The sequence below is a fragment of the Castanea sativa genome, chromosome 6, assembly GCF_040712315.1.
Source record: "Castanea sativa cultivar Marrone di Chiusa Pesio chromosome 6, ASM4071231v1".
Taxonomy (NCBI): Eukaryota; Viridiplantae; Streptophyta; class Magnoliopsida; order Fagales; family Fagaceae; genus Castanea; species Castanea sativa.
The window spans coordinates 27,645,102-27,660,050 of NC_134018.1; the positions used below are offsets into that span (position 1 = coordinate 27,645,102).

A 14,949-nucleotide genomic window follows, 5' to 3' on the forward strand; every position below is an offset into this window, starting at 1 on the left:
TGTTATAATCTATTGTCAATGTTGGTGTAAAAATTTTATTTTGTTAAGTTTGTATAACATTTTTATTTTTATGTAGTTGTCATTATCTATTTGTTATTGTTTTTTATAAATTATTTATCTTATATTAATTATTGGCTCACATAATCACACCCATCCATATGTAAATAATACATTCAACAATCGCAAAATTTACTTTTTGTTTCTTGAATCACTAGTTTTATAATAAAAAATTATTATAACATGATAACAATATACACATCTAACGAAATCCTCTATACTTCTTGGTTATTAAATTATATAGGGTTATATTATATTTGTACTATATATGTACACATTCACACACATCACAATATACACAAATATAATTATAACCAAAAAAAAAAAAAACGCATACTATTAGTATCAAACACACACACACACACACACACACACACACACACACACAATATAAATTTATAATAAAGAGAGAGAAATTCACAACTCACAAACACTCACATTTTACTCTTAGAATTGGAGATACATAGAAAATAAGATAGAGAAGAGAGATAAAATGAGATTCATGAGAGAAGGGAGAATGATTTGTGATTTGGGTTGTTTATTAGTTTTGGGATAAGCTAACCTATGTTTTTGTTTGATTTTGGGCTAAGTTGATTTGTGAACAGGGTGTGCAAAAACAGTTTTAAGGATAATTAAATTAATAAAAAATATTATATATATAAATATTTTTTTATTCAAGTCCGTGGGTTCGTTTGAACCCAAGTACAAGTGTAGCTGCCCCTAATTTTACAGTACACCCTTAGAGCATCCATAGCAGACGTTGTAAATGTGTCAAATGCCAAATATTTGGCACATTTGGCACACCAAACACAAAAACGGAGCATTATTAGATGTGTCAAATGTGCCATATTTATGCCACAGTGAATAGTACCGTTGCATTTTTGCCACGGTACGGACAGATGTTCCAAATGGTTTATTATTTTTTTATTCAAATTTTCTCTCTCCTCTCACTTCTTAATTGATTTTTTCTCTCTCCTCACAATCTGTCACTCTTTCTCTCTCTCCCGACTGGTCTCTCTCTCCCTCTTCAGATCAGATTCCCAGCTCTTCAGATCAAACCCAAAAATCTTCCCTTCCGATCTCGATCTTGCCGATCTCGGTCTCGATCTCGCCGATCTCGGTCTCGATCCCTGCCGATCTCGATCTCGATTTCGCCTCTGTCAGCTCCTCCTTGCCAATCTCGATCTCGCCGCCTCACTTTCCAGTCCTCGCCGCTGATCTCGCCGCTCCATTCTCCACAGCTTGCCGCCGATCTCGCTGCCTCATGCTCCAGTCTTGAGTTTGGGTCTGTTTGAGTTTTTTTTTTTCCCTTTTTTTTTGAGGTTTTTGGATTTGAAATTTGCTGGTTTTATTGGTGTTGTTGCTGTTGATGTTGTTGGTGTTGTTGATGTTGGTTTGTTGGTGTTGCTCTTGTTGATGTTGTTGCTGTTGTTGATCGGCGTTGTAGTTGCTGTCGTTGATGATAATAGGTAGAAATAATATATTATTTTATTTTGTAGTAAATATTAATTTAATGTATAGAATTGAATTTTACAACATCTGATAAATGAGATGTTGTAAAATGATGTGGTAAAATAATAAAGTAGAGTTTTGGTGTTGCAAAATGACATTTTTTTTGCAACAGCTGCTGTGGATGCTCTTGTTTTTTAATACCAATTCTAAATTATGGGATTCAAAATCTAATATAGCATAAATTTTATTTTAAAAAAAGAAATCACCATCATAATTAATTATATCGTACAAGGTTTACCATACAATGTGAACATGACAACCTGTATGAGGTTCTGTTACATTCACATTTGGTAGGTGAATCGAATGTATCGTAGTCGTATTTATTTGAGCTTTTATTTTATTTATTATTATTTTTTTTGTTGAGAAGGGTATTTATTTAAGAGCACTACCTCATTTATTTAAGAAATTAAGTCAACTTAATAAATTCCAAATCAACTACAGGTCAATTGAAAATTTCATAAATTTGCCAACTAACGAGACCTTAAATTAAAATGGTCAGCTCGACTTAGAAAAGAAACTATAAAAACCATCTTAGGGTCTGTTTGGATACTGTTTATTGTTGAAAATTGAAAACTAAAAACACTATATCAAAATAATTTTTAAATATGTGAATAGTGCCTTAGGACCCAATTTTAAAGTTGTTTTTGCTGAAAAAAAACTTGTGGGTTCTGTGAATAGTGCATGGAATCTACTAAAAAAAAAAATGTGTGAGCTAGGAAATGCGTAAAATGCGCTTCCCAAACTCACACTTAGGCAGATTCATGTCTAATCTAGATCTGTAAATCATATCAAAGCAAAACGAGTGGCACACCATTGTTGAAAGCTAATGAATGTGAATGTTAAGGTGACTTTTTTTTTTTAAAAGAAACAAACACACACTCAAGGAAGAGGGAAAGTAATTCTAACACAAATATTCATTATAAACTCTACTCAAAAGCTGTGGTAACTTCACATTGCCTACTAGTGGTTTGAAAATTGTTACTTTATCCGCCTGAGTTTTACTCTGTTTGTAATATGTAACCCACTTTTGTTAAAAACATGGATAAATATGTATTTTTTCTTTTCTTTTATGTCTCTCTCATTTTAAAACAAAAATAACACACAAAAACAAAAGAAAACAAGATCAAAAGGTGGTGGTTTTGTAAAATTAATACTTAGCAATAATTAGAGAATGTAACAAGTCAAACAAAAAATCCACAAAGAAGAGTCCATTTGGAAATATTTTATTTAACTGAAACTGAAATTTTTTGGTTAAAAGTACTGTAAATAAAGCTAAAAGGTAGTTGAAATAGTATAGTGAGACCCATGAATAGTACTAGAAAGTGCAATGGGACCCATAAATAGTAGAAAAAATAAGCTAAAAAAAAAAAAAGGCTTTTCAAGCCAATGCCAATTGCAACCTAAATCTTAGCACTTAGCTGTGATAGGTAGATAATTCACTGACAAGAACCTTCCTCAACTCTCTTAAAATTAAAATTGATGCTGCAATATTTGATATACACTTCCGTACTGCTATAGTGATAAGAGATTGGGAGGGATGTGTACCAGAGGCAAAGGCATAAGATGGGCAATGTCAATGGGTCAATTTCAAAGAGCAAAGAGTGGTCTCTAGCGGGCTTAGGACAGGAGCATTATAAAATGAACTTAAAGAGTGCTTGATAAAATGTCTAACACAAAATGGGTTACAAAAAAGTTCACTCACTCTACGTTATCCTAGTATTTTGAAGTTGAACTAGAGATGTGAGCTCCAGTTAGCTCAACTGGTAAAATCTTTGATGGTTGAATAAGAGATCTGGGGTTCAATCCCCGCCTACACCAAAAACTTATTGGTATCTTGGTCTGATGATAAAGAGCTATTATTAGGAGCGGATGATATATGTTTAAACTTTCTAAAAAAAATAGTTGAACCAGAAATAGACTTTCATCTTGAACTGGAGATAGGATTGATCTTGTTGTCTTGAATTTATCTCGAATTTCAATATCTGCATTATTTGATGATCCAATAAACATATGGGATATTGGCCACCCAAAGAAATCGAGAACATATGGTTCACAAGCATAATTGTAATAATGCATACTAACAAAACCGATTCAAGCGAAATATCAAAAATAAAAACAAAAACCAATCACTACGCAAATATCTACCAAAGACAAGAACCATAATTTGAAAGCTAGAATGAGGGGAGAGTAACAATGGTGCTTATAGATACCATATTTTGTCCGTCCTCGATTTGTGTGCCAGACCTAAAAATTTCAAAAATATTAACTTTTCTCCATAGGGCCGCTGAAACATCTAGATTGATATGGTACAACTTGTTCGGGCATTTGAGCGCTCAAAGTGCCATTTAGGTCAAAATGACCAAAATGCCCCTGGTCAACTCTAGGAAGACCGAATGTCAAAGTTGGTCAAAATCAAACAATATTTTCATGCTTCTACATCAAACCCGTGCTACTCGAAGATTTTCGTCAACTTTGACCAAGTTTAACCCGAGGTTGAATCCTGAAAGCACTAAAAAACCTAATTTTGATCTAATCGCCATAACTTTTGATCCAATTATTAGATTTTAATTTCTTTAGTGTTCTGGAAACTAGACATCCAGAAATTTTTAGGGATACTAAGATTAGCTTAATCGAATTTCAGGAAGGCCTTCAAATATGCGGCCGAATTCAAAACCAAAAAATTGGAGGAAAAAGACGAAATTGCTGATGTCAGCATACTTGACCCAGCGGCCAAATAGTTATAAATACCCCCTAGACCCCCAGATTTCAAGAGGAGACAATTTTGGGCATTTTGGAGCACTTTTCTAGGTAGATTCTCTCTCTTTCCCTCTCTAAATTCTCTCCCAAACATATCCAATTTATTTTTTTTAATCCCTCTCTTATTTCAACAATCAAAAGGTAGTGTTCTTGCACACTTTTTCTTCACCTCGGTCTTAGGACCTTGGATTTGAGGTTCTAAGGGTTTAGATGTAGCTTTTTAGCTACAATCTACACCCATTGCTTTATCTTGCTTCATAACATCTTTTATTGCTTTCCATAGTGTATTTTTGCTTTATCTTGCTTCCTAGCGTGTCTCCTTGCTTTCTATCATGTTTTATTGCTTTGATGATGTTGGCCTAGCCTTCTTGGGCTAGGATATGTCTAAATATTGTGTATATGCTTAGATTTACATGTTTATATGCTTTTTTTTCCATGTTTATGCCTAGATCTACATGTTTATGTGCTCTTTGCCATGCTTATGCTTAGATCTACATGTTTATATGCTCTCTGCCATGTTTATGATTAGACCTATATCTTTGTGTGCTATGTGCTATGTTTATGTGTCTAGATCTACATGTTAGTTGCTATGCCATGTGCTTCTCTAGCATTTTTTTTTTTTGTCTCTTGATATATCTCTTTCTTGTGTTTTGGCCATTTAGGTAGGGTGTAGATTTAGATCTTGTGGTCTAGGCCTACATCCCTACACCTACGCTTGTATCAAAGGGTTTGAATAATTTCCTTTATGCATATGTGTGCTTGTTTGCTTCTATACTTTAGATCCATACATGCCTACCTAGATCTAGGTTCTTGACATGCTTTATACCATCTGTGGGCTTGTGCTTGTCGGTCTTTAGGGTCACTTGCTAGTGTGGTTGCATCCATCCCTCTTGTGGCTTGTTGGATGTAATTGCTTGTGAGACACATCTCCGTGATGTTGGTGTGCATGATACACACATTTCTCCGCTCTGTGCGACGATGTTATGCTTGCCTTGCTTGCTTTATGCCACCCATTTGGCCTTCCTTGCTTCTTTGCACTTTTGCACGCTTGCCTACATGTTCATGCATGAGCCATTGCTTTCTTATGTCATCACGCCTAATTCCTACTATCTCGTGCTGGTTCACACCTGTCTTTTATACACGAGACCTTGAGTCCCTTATGGAAATTTTGTTTGATGGCATGTGTGTCGTCCATACTCCAATCTCATGGAACTATGGATACTTGATCCAAACCTACATTTGTCCTCCTAGGATATCCAATTTTGTTTGATAACATGCTTGTTTACCCCTTCATGTGCTTAACATGTTTGTTTGCCCTCGTTGGGCTTTTTTAACTAGTGTGTCTCTTTTCATGCTCTCTTTACCTCATTGTTATCCCCTTTTCTTGCCGCGGGCTACTCTCATTGTTTGTTGCATGTACATGCTTGGAGCGAGGACACTTGGAGCAAGGGCACAACTTCCTAGGCGCGAGCAATAAGGGCAAAGATGCAAGCCCAAAAAGGGCAATGTTTAGTACATTAGGAGGCCTTGCCTCCTCGAGTGGTTTTCACTCCCCCTCTCTTCTAGAATTTTTCCCTAGAATCTTGTATTAGGGTTTTCTCTCCATGTAACCTTTTGATGGAAATATGCATGTTTGTATCACATACAAAACATACGCAGCGGAAAAACAACGGATCTACTTCATTCATAAAATGTTAACATGCACTACATAAGTTCCAGAATTTAAGAACAAGAGAGTGTATCTTGGAGGGGTGAATTTCAAAACCGAAGATCAGAAGCACTTGGGAACACTTTCAATCTTCACTCCAATTCCACTAATGCCCAAGATGTGTGGTCTCTCAATCAGTTCCAAAAGGAGAATGTCAAAGTGTCTAACACTTCTTACATCACTTCGCAATAGTGTTCATACAATTCTCTCTACTAAAAATTCTGTATATTTCTCTCTTTGTATCTAACCGATTATCTAATTGGGCTGGCTTTTTGGGCCTTTCCAATTGGGCTTAAGTGTGTGGCTTAGAGGGGGACCATAAGGGACTAAGAAGACACTAGCTCCAATGGGCCTTGGGCTTTTCTGTCAACCCTTGACAAGTCCAAAGTTACTATTAACTATATTTAATACCACTATATAAATATAGTTGCACTCTAGGCCTTATTTATAAATTGTATCCTAAGACTTTATTGTACATGCAATCCCTTCATAAAATATTCGTAGTAACACAAAGTCATGAATGTAGACTGCCACTTTGTAAATTACTACATCTTATCCTTGAGTACCTGGTTTAATCCTTTAAGTTATTCATCATATATTTATGAAATTCAATTTCATAAATATATACTCTAGTAACTATTTACTAAAGTAGTTAGGCCTAACATTCTGAATAACAAACCCATTAAACTTATCTCAAGGGAATATTTTGTATCTCTGTTAAGAGACTATGAATTCCATCTTGAGAATATATGTTCCATCAACATTAAATGTGGTTGCCCAACATACTGAGGTTTTGACTGTAACTCTAGATCTCACTCCTGATATATCAAAGTAACCTACATCTCATGATCAAGTCCATTATTCTCTCAGGATTAAGAGTTCATGCAAATATAAGTTGTGAGTTTATTATTCATTTGACAGTCGTTAGGAGAATAGTAAATCTCACAGTGGTCCAGTTCAATATGTCTTAACTCTTAAAACATATCAACATACCAACTAGAAATCTCAATTTCCATGATCAAGACAAATTATCTTAGTTGATATGTTATAGTCTTCACAGATGAAATGCCCAATTTCATCACCAACTACGAACTACAATTTTGAGTTTACAAAGAACTTGTGATTTATATCTTCTGTGACTTTTCACATAAATCACATACTATGCATCTTATGGATTATATGATAATGTCCCAAAATTCATGTTACCATTATTTTAGATAATAATAAAACAACTTTATTAAACATAACATGAAGTCATACATAATAACATACAAAGCATCATATAAAAGGATTTAAGGGCACACATTCAAACACCTTTATCTTTCCTACACTTTTCTTGGGCTGTGTTCCCTTGGTATGGCAATGTCTGATTTACATTTCCCGTACCTTGCTAAGCCATGCCCTTGGAACACTGGCAATGTTTTCTTTACTTTCCCACTCTCTCTGATAGCATTGTGCATGATGTATGTGTGTGTGTGTGTGTATATATATGTGGGTGATTGTGCACTTTATTTGATGGACTCTCGTGGCTACGTGAGTGACCTTCTCTAGTCATGAGTGCTCTTGACTTTATAGAGCAGGTATGTGCCCAAGCAGTGGCGAAACCAAGATTTTAGTTCCGGGGGGGGGGGGGGGGGAAATTGAAAGACTAGATTGAAAGTAAAATTAATCTAAATATTACTAATCAATATAAATAACAAAATAGATAAAAACAATTATATACTAATGTAATTGTAATACAAGATCAAATATGATATAATTTTAATTTACGTTTGCAAACCTATTTTAATTTACTCAATTGGAAGATTTGCAAAATATACCTTGATACAAGTTTGTTTATAATTTGATTTGAAAATTATTAATGTGATTAGGCTTTGTCATAATCTTAATTGCTTACAAGTACACATTTTATATAATTAAAATAAATAAAATCACTTCATAGTTAATAACAATCGAATTAAGAGATTAATTTAAAGACATAGAATTCAAATATGTGGTTTGATTCTTTAAAATAATTCAATGTAAAAGTGTTAAGAATATAGAAATATACCAGCGAAGTTGTACTTTCATGTCCTTGAATACTCTTAAAAAGTTATGTAGAATTCAACATTTCTTTCTCTATTCTTTTAGGTGGTAAGAACTAAGAAGTTAAAATTTTGGTCTATGGCAAAAATAAAGTGTTTTGAAATTGTGAAAAAGTTTAGATAAAAGAGAAAACAATAAGGAGGCTAGGGTTTTAGTGTGATATAAAATATCTTAAATATTATTTATTTATTATTATGATTATGTAGACACCCTAATTCAAAGGAAATAATTGTGTGCACCACGGGGAAAAAATAAATGCAGTCAGCTTAAGAAATTAAGAACATGCGGCAGGAAAAAAGGAATTTGGTTTTCAAGTAGGACCCATAAACATTGTTTTGTTTAAAAAGACAAATGAACCTATGGGACAAAGACAAAATAGTGTTATTTGTTCTTTAGAGTATGGAACGTTTGACTGGTTTGAGGTCAAAATGGCAGGTGCAATACTATATAGGATTTTTTTTTGGGAGGTCAGGGGGGGCAACTGCCCCCTCTCAATCCCCCTACCTCCGCCTCTGTGCCCAAGACAATTGTTGTAGGTGCATATTCACGCTATATTGTGTGCATAATCATCACAGTGTGATTGTCCCGATCCATGTCACCAAGTGACATCGGTTTCCTCGTGTATGCGACACACATTAGTATGTTTGGTGCTTTGAGGGGCTCTAGCTTGTTCTAGCATGTGCATGTTGGCGTTCGCTATTTACATATGCACGAAACCTTGTTGGTGTGTCATAGTGCACCAAACAAGAAACTCTGCCGGATTTTCGCTTTGAAAATAGGGCACCTCCATTGCCGTATTCTCACAGGGTAAGTTTGGTAAGAATAGTGTTTCATGTGCGATGATGCACCTGAGTCAAAATGTTGTTGGATTTCTACCATGAAAATAAGGTGAAATGCTGCCAAATTTTCATGGTGGAAATTTAGCAATGATTCCAAACACACTAGGGAAGTATTGATCAAGACCACACCCTTTCTGAAACCAAACCTCAAACCTCAATTAGTTTAAAGCCTCGGAAGCTAATGCTAATAGCTTGTTTTCATTTGCCAATGTCCAAAAATTAAGATTTTACCAAAACAAAGGACTATCATTGGACATGCATTGTGGGTTGCCTAACACCTTCCCCACATGTAACCAAACTTCCAAACTCAAGAATTAAGATTTTTTACCCGTCTATGTTAGATTAAGAAAAATGACATTTTTCTTAGCCTAGGATTGGTAACAAAATCAAATAGAGTCAGATGACCAATCACACCTTAGAAAAAACCCAATGATTGGTGGCAACTTCACTTACCTTTAGTAACTCGATTAAAATTGACTTATTTTCCAGTTACACGCCAGAGGTATACCCTTTTACATAGCACTTAAGCTCCGACCTTGTACGCTTCAGGTGCGTGCGAGCGTCGTAGCGATGGGTGTTCGAACTGCAGCGAGGCATGACAAATTGGTGACTCCACTGGGGATACTTAGAGAGTAGAGCCTTTAGAACTTTTGATAAAATCTTAATCTTTGGACATTGGCTTTCAAAAATGTTGAAATTGACATTAGCCTCCCCGGCTTTCTTTTTCAAAAAAAAATGCTCTTACTATATCCTTAGTAAATTATTTTCAAAACTCAAAAATGTTTTTAAATGGTTTTCCAAAAAACTGGCTTTGAGGTATTTTCATATGTGTGAAGCTTTCCTGCTTTCCTAAGCCTGCTTTACAATTTTCCTTCACATGTTCAAACCTAGGGTAGTAGATTTAATTTCTGCTATACCTTTATCTATTTATATATCTGTTGTGCTTGGAAAGTCTTTCCCCTTTCATTTCAAAATGCATGACATCACCCCTCATATTGGGTTGAACCCAGACTTAGCGTTGAAGGCGAATGCTGGATGTGTATACCTTAGATAGTTACTGGGCGCCGACTTGTAAGCAATTCTAGGTCCATGGGTGGACAGGAGTAGCTGAAAAGGCCCCTTTTGATCCGCTCTATCCCACAACTTCTATGAAGGGAAGGATCAGATGATCGAGGTTAGACCAACTTACCAGCTAAGCCGTGTCTCATATAGTTAGCCTAGAGTAAGTTTAAACCTGTGAGAACTAGGAAGAGCCAAGATGAGGGAACATCCAAGCCTAGGGTAGGATATCCTTGTTAGGATTGCTTTCAAAAATGAGTCAAGGGGAAAGTGCCCAATTTTCATTTGCAGGTTTGACCTTTTTGATTACATCAAATACTTATGCTCTACTCCAGGTTCTATCCATCCTGCTTACATAGCATATGTGATTGACCCCTAGGGAAAAGCAACCCCGTTGCTTGCACACTAGATCATACCCAGTCCCTAAGGGTTTCTAACCCTACAAGGGCATGCATGCATACACCAATGTCTCCATCATGTAAATATGTACAGATAAAATTTGTAGCAAGTAGCTGAAACTCTGCATGAAGCAGGACATTGCCAAGAGTCCAAGATCATCTCCAATAAGGCAAGGCCATCAAGAATATGAAGCCTCCACATCTTGTAAATTTGAATTCCCTTATACTGTACAAGGCCCACTGTTGGAGCCATTATATATAGCCCATGTTTCGGGGGCATTGTAAAAAGGCAAAGTTTTGTAAAAGCATTTCTTTCTTTGTAATAAAAAAAGAAGGGTCCATCCTACAATTTCAAGTGTGATATGAAAGTTTTGGTTACTTGCCAAGCTTGTGCATTAATTCTACATCACTATAGAAACTTACCATGATAAAAACCCTTTTAAGGGTTTAAGCCAATTTCTGAAAATGATAGGAGCATGTCCTTAAGCATTTCGTTTGTAGGGGAACAGTTCTCAAATGAAGGTATGATCTTTGCCTGATTGCATAGCATTAAGAAACCCTTGAAGGCACGGTCCCAGAACCGTTTGTGCATTAGTATCCACCTGAGCCCTAAGGGTCCCTAACCCTACAAGGGCATGCATGCATTTGCTGATATCTTTCGCCTAATTGTACAGATAAGAATTGGGTGACAAGTAACCGGATCTTTCCATAATGACAGGCGAGAGGCCAAATTTTTCTTCAAAATTGCCAAAAGGATCGAACTTTGTTTTCCTTGTATCAAACATGCCTTTGTATTAAAGTTGATTTCTTCATCCAAGGATCATTGTGAATATTGTATCAGAAAAGAGCTTCGTATTTGCTTTGATCGTTGCAAAAACCTTTGCTATACAATCTGTGCCAAATTTTTGCTAAAAAGGACAAGGTGTTGTACCTTAAAATTTTCATTGTGAAAAAGGAGTTCATCCTAGGGTTTTTCAAAACCTAGCAAATGTTTAGTTGCTTGCCAAAAAGAGGTTATGTTAAGATTTGTATCACTTTAGAAACTCATTCAATGACAAGAAGTCCAAATCATGGAACTTCTCCCCTTTAATTGCAAATGAAATAGGGGCATGCTTAAAGCATTTGGACAAAAAACTAACATGTGCTTTGGTTTTTTGGTTTCCACCGTGGAAATATCTCAATTATAATCTCGACTCCTTACTATCCCATTCTTTCTTGAGGTGTGAGATAACATGTGGGAAGTTTAAGATCCTTGCATCTCCAGGCTTGTACAAAAGGATATAAGGCAAGAATGAAGAGTGAGCTGATGAACAAAAGTAATGGACCATTTTAGTTGAAATACAACATTCTTTGGGGAGATTTCAAAATGGGAACCGGTTTCCATCATCTAGTTGCAAACTGAGGTCTCGGTTCATATATGGGCTCTTTAAGACGATTTAGTCGGAACCGCTACCACATGGAATTTGAAACTAGAAACGAATAAGCATGAATTACTATTGAATTGACATTCCAGTTGATAGAAAATGGAAGAAGAGGATGGTGAAACTTCCTATAAGAGTACTCAGAAATGAAAAGAGAAAGGGCCACTCGAGTGCATTCTCTGGAATTTGAAGTTAAGATGACCAAGTCATTCCGAGATATGTCTAAGGCGCCAGTCCATTAGAAGATTTTTGGGGCCCAGACCCATGGTTTTTTCCAATCTCATAACCTTAGGGGAATGAACCAAAGATGGTCTGAAGAACAAGAAGCTTCTAAAGATGTTCTCCTTTGTGTCACACTTTAGTGACAGACTGAAATGGCTAATGCTACCAAGAAGATCCCTGTTTTGTCTTTTGCACTCCAAGCCAGTTGATCCATTCCATTAAGATTGATTTTAGCAAAGTCTTCGGAGTTAGTTCTTTTGAAATGACTATCAATGGCATAAACTCCTAAGGGTGCCCAACCCTCCCACCACATGTCAAGATGATTTCGTTTCTAGTCTGGATTTGACTATTCTCGACATTGAAGAAAGGACTTTCAGAATTAGCCCTTTGGGAATTTACACCGAAACTTACAGAGTCTCAGCCAAGAGGTCACATTGAACCTAAGGTGGTGGAAGATAGATGAGTCGGGTCTGGCACATCCCTATACTAGGGCAGTTTTTGGGTTCCTATGCCTTGTGAGGAGACCTTTGTCAAATCTTATTAACCACAAGTTGAAGAGAAATGATCTTAGGAAAGATCCAGGTTATTCATCTCAAAGGGATTTCCTTTTCAGTTTCGAGAAAAACTGTGGAACTTCCTTGACATTACTTCCAAGTGTGGGAATTAAGACCTGATGGTGGGCTCCCGAGACTAAGCTGATATGTAGCCAACCAGTTTCACTCCTAAGATCTTAAGGGACCTTGATTTCACTCCTAAGATCTAGTTGATGCTGTCAACCAGTTGCATGAAATTTTCAAGAAACCCTGAGAAAGGGGAGGATGTTAAAGCTCGGCCCAGTCTAAAGACTTTTTTGGGGATCAAGATCTCCTTCAGAGGAAATGTATTGCTGGTGGTACACTCAAAAAGACCAAGTAATCATGGTTCATCCTAGTTAGGAATCTTCAAGAGGCCGTTTAGACGGTAGAAGAACCGGAAAAATGGCATACTAAGGCAAAATTTTTCTCGATTCTTCTCCTATGTAAAAAGGGATGAAGCCGATAGTCATAAAAGCACCATGAATTTCTATGCAAATCTCACATAAGGTCACCTCTGCAGGACTGATGGGTCATCCAGAAATTCACCTCAGTTGAGGTCATGATAGAAACTTGTGGAACCATTTTTGAATACATGGGCTATGAGTAGCTCATTCAAGAACTCGTTCTAAGGAGTTGAAGAGTGCAATAAACCTACTTTGGGTTACCTTGTGGATGCAACATCTCAATCAATCAACATGAGACACCTATATTGAACATGAGAATAGACAATTAAAAGGATGCATGAGGCCACTCTATTGGAGGAGGGCTTGAGTATTTCCAATTTTTGTCGGATTATTTCAAGGCTAAGATTCTTAGCTGATCTTGGTCTTTTGAATTTCCTTTTTCATTAACTTGCTTCGGCCTAGCAGGTATCATGCAAGAGAAGCACAAATTGAGTTGTTTACTCCAATAATGTTGACTAGTTTCCTTCATGGAAGCCACCAAGGGTCCCAGATTCCTTATCTCAAACATGAGTAGCAGCCAATTCTGTTGAGGCACTAAAAGAGCGATTGGTGAGATTAGTGATCCATAAGATGTCCATATGGACTGGAAGGAGGCCAAGCCTTTAGGTGCTCTCAATATTATATTTTTAGTGGTCTTATTCCCATAAGACCACTAAAAATCCATCTTGTGTAGCCCTCACATTATCCATGAGGGCTAGCTATTGTAGGTCTAGGAGTGGAATTCAGCTACATAGGGGTGTACACTGTTCAATGCGGTTGGTTTTGGTGATTTTTTTACACCACACCTATAGGGTGTGGTTTCACCTATGCTTAATTGCACCTCACTTTTGGAAGGTAAAAATCGGTCTATACAAAGTGTAGTTAAATCTCAGCGGCTCGGTGCGGTTCGTTCGGTTATGTGGACTGGGGTTTTAAAAATTATTATTCTAAGTTTTGTGATTTTGGCCTTTAAAAAGTAGCAATTTGAGCCCATTTTGAATTCATTTTGACTGAGCCTTTCTTTATCAAGTTTCAAAAACAGTAAGACTAAAAATCTCAACTTGTCACAAGACTCACAATTATAAAATATCGAGTCTCAATCATAATATGAATTAAATCTCAACCTGTCAAATTAAACATGTGTTTATTAAACGCATCAACACATATTAATAAATCTAAACCTGTCAAAACATTCGAAATTAGACACACGATTATAGAGTATCAAGTCTCAACCATAACAAGAGAATTTTGACATGGCAGCAACATTAACATTAATATATCTAGCACAGTAATAACATTAAATATAGCAGTAGCACAACCACAGGGAGGAGTAGTAGTGCAACACTACAAAGTAGTCAAGTAGTGCTTGAGAAGCACTATACAAATATACAAAATGGATGTAGGAACAGAATATACAGTTGGTGCACTACACAACTACATATTTTTCACAAAAAATGGAGGTAGTTTGGTTTACTAAGACTGATAGTCTAATAATTTTCAAGTGTGTTCAGTGCTTGTGTTGTCATGTGTGCATTTAGTAAAAAAAATAAAGGAGAGAGTAGCAACAACCTAAGCACCCAAACACTCCTAATTTGGTCCTCTCCATGATTAGGTTAGCAAAATATCTACAAAAAAATTTTCTGCAATCAACTAGCCAACAACTCCAACTCCAAGTCATCATATACAAAAAACTCCGTCCCTACAATGTAAATCCCCAAAACATAATTATAAGTAGAAAGTAGAAAGTGATACATCACAATTAACACCATTATAAACAGAAGCCAAAAACATAAGCAAATTACATAAAATTTAAGTTACCTTAGGTAGCTAAGTCCAAAAAACAACCCTACCTTCCAAATCAATCTAGAATAGA

General features: G+C 36.2%; 1 pseudogene; it reads right to left on the bottom strand.

Moving 5' to 3' along the window:
- Nucleotides 1-14,722: 14,722 nt before the first annotated feature.
- The window catches only part of LOC142639738 (zinc finger BED domain-containing protein DAYSLEEPER-like), a 43,393-nt pseudogene continuing 43,166 nt past the window's right edge, over nt 14,723-14,949 (bottom strand).